The 3,026-nt window shown below is 34.7% G+C and overlaps 1 long non-coding RNA gene across 1 annotated transcript; it reads left to right on the top strand.

The window, feature by feature from the left end:
* The first annotated feature begins 200 nt into the window (after window positions 1-200).
* On the top strand, window positions 201-793 carry LOC110674414. Its single transcript, XR_002498842.1, has 2 exons — window positions 201-573; window positions 653-793. It is a non-coding gene; the product is annotated as an uncharacterized LOC110674414 (long non-coding RNA).
* Window positions 794-3,026: the final 2,233 nt, after the last annotated feature.

The raw sequence follows: 3,026 nt of genomic DNA, 5'->3' as shown, positions 1-3,026 counted from the left end.
TTTTACCAGAAAGGGTACAGACATACAATGATAAAACAAATGATAATCCACTACGAGTGCGAAGAATTTAAAGGGACCAGTCTTTATAAACACTCATTCGCTACTACGACAGTCGTGCGGCGCATGCGCAAAGCGGATTCATTTTCACTCCACTTCGGCACGACCGACAACTGTCGTCACCGTTCAATTCACTGAACGAAAACTCCGGTCGCACATTGAATGATTTGTAATTCACATGATTATAAAACTTCACATTCCTCATTTTGAATGATTATGAAAGAATATGCTGTATCCACTGTCTGTTGAACAAAAATCATCCAATTCAGAGATGAATTTTAGATCATAATAGAATGGTATTATGCAGCTAATCGAACAATGATAACACATATGAATAGAATGCAATTTATGACGGATTTTAATTTCTCCCATGTCCCAAACCGAAAATCATTCAATAACTGTCTGAAGTATCAGACGAAAAGGGGATGGTCAAATGTCAAATCAATCTTCTAAATCTTAACGTAAACATGGTGACGGCAGCGTGGTTTTTCAAGAGTTTCTGGGTGAATTTTACAGGTAATTGCACTTGGATTCTGACAATAGTCTCTTTTGTATCATTTATTTCACATTTCTTAATGCTATCTATCAACCACAGGTCGCTAATATGCAAGTATTATGATTCCATGGAGCTCAGCGAAATGGTGTTCGGCAGGTTGGCATTTGTTCCTGAAGACTGGTGAATAACATTTAATAACCTCATTAAGGAAATAAATAATAATGTGCATTCAGCAACAGTGTTCTGTAGTTGTTAAGTTTTGATTTGATTTCTTTTAATTATTAACTATAATGGAATGGGGATTGTTTACATGTGTGTATGATAATCATTCAATTTGAGGCATCTATTTGAAGGATAAAAATCATTCCACGACTGGATGATTTTCATTCGAAGTGATTTGTAAACAGATGATTTTAGCGCAGATGAAAATCATCTTGATTATGTCTGAAAATAGGTATGGGGCTCGGATGAGTCAATAATCATTCAATGTGCGACCGGAGTTTTCGTTCAGTGTTCATTCCCACGCCGAGGCATCAAACAACGAACGGACGAACGAATAGGGTTGCCAGCAATTATTTGATTGATTTATTACTGTTTGGTGCACAACATTCAAAGTGATATTGTGACGAATCTACAAGACATACAATGTTGCTCTCAAAGACACTTTAGCAGCTTACAATATAACGCATATTTTGTAGAAGAACTTTTTTAAAGGAACTTTCATAATCATATTAAATTTCATAAAAATACCTAAAAAAAGGCTGATTTTTTCGTCACTTTTTGCAAACTTTACATAATTTATGCCTTTTAACAATTTTCTACAAAATGTATGTCAAAGAAGCTAAGAAAGAAAAGGTCATAAGCTTTCGATTCGTGCGTTGAGGTTGAATATACGACTTATAGTTTATTAGATATAAGACGTCAAAGATTAGCAAATTTAAAAAATTAAAATTGTGAATAATTCACTTAGCAGTGATTTCCGACCCTATGTTCCTTGGGCACTTTTTCATATCTCGAGAAGACCTATCTACCCTAAAAATATCTGCACTCCGGAACCAAACACCCTGTATAATTTCACAATGAAACAGGAATTATTCTAGACAGCTTTACTCGACGGAATTCTTCTATGTAATCCTCCTAATTTAAAAAAAAATATTATCCTAAGGTTCCTCCAGTTTTTCGGACAGAAAACCTTCCAGAAATCATCAGAGAGTTATTTAAACATTGTTAAAAAAATGTGAACGATTACTAATAGGGTAAACGTTCCCTTAGTGGAGGTAGCTCCAATAGTGGAGGTAGTGTGTTTTGGCATGTTTCGTACTAATAAATGATTATGTGATATTTTTCAATGATGCACGATGCGAAAATGATACAAGTAGGGGAAAAGCATTCATACATTTTAGGCCTACTTTATATGAAAATCCGAAAATTGGCACAGATTTCTTGTGGGTCGAAAATTAGTGCTTTTCCCCTAATCAAATAATATTCATGAATTTTAACCGTAAAACTATTAAAACAATTATTTTGCTTAATTTTTTTGCTCCTTTGCACCTATAGTGGTGCATCAGTACCCATAGTGGAGGGCCACATAAGAAATCAATGGTTTGCGCCACTAAAGGAACCATTCTTAAAACATACCTCCACTAAAGAAACAGTGTTCTTATTATTGGTGCAAGACTTTTTGCAGGGAAATTTCAAATTATTCGTGATTTTTATACATTTAAGTGATATAACGGTTTGAGATCTATCGAATGATACATTAAAATCATATATTTCATGGTTTTATCACCATGTTTTCGCAGTTTTTCCTTAGGTGCACCAATAATGGTATACTTGCCCTACGTCAATTGTGATCTTCAAAAGATGTTTTCACTCATGGAAAGAAATAATTTCTTTTGTGAATTCATTCATTCATTTTTGCAAAGAATTTTCCATGAGAGCATTAAGAAACTCTTATAGGAATTTCTCAGAAGTTTCTTTTAATATTCCTCCGGTATCCCTCCAGAAAGTTCTTCACAATATTTCACAACGTTTTCTACAGGAAATTATGAATTACTTCCTCATCGAATTTCTTTCGAGAACTCAATTATGTAATTTTCCCAGAGTTTCTCTAGATCACTCGCTCCATGAGCTTCTTCACAAATTCTAAAAAAATTCTCCTTGGAATTTCTCCCAAGGACTTTCTTAAGGGTAACATGGATGATTTCACCCGTAACGCGGGTAGATCACCTTTTCGAGGTGCGTTACGAGGTAACATCTACCATATTGTACTCTTGTTGTAGCTGTTCTTGTTAATACTTATAAGTTACGGTCGGAAGAGTATAAGAGAATAACAAGCCACTCAGACCCACCTATTTGTCCTAGATGATGAGGAGGTCGAAGTGGAAAAATGACTCAATCAGAAACTGAGGCTGGATTTGATTCATGAGACAAATTATTTCCGAGTTCAAGTGGTTATATTTCGATATCTAGA

This window comes from Aedes aegypti, chromosome 1 (genome assembly GCF_002204515.2).
Source record: "Aedes aegypti strain LVP_AGWG chromosome 1, AaegL5.0 Primary Assembly, whole genome shotgun sequence".
In the NCBI taxonomy this organism is placed as follows: Eukaryota; Metazoa; Arthropoda; class Insecta; order Diptera; family Culicidae; genus Aedes; species Aedes aegypti.
This window is presented reverse-complemented; position numbering and strand designations above follow the sequence as displayed.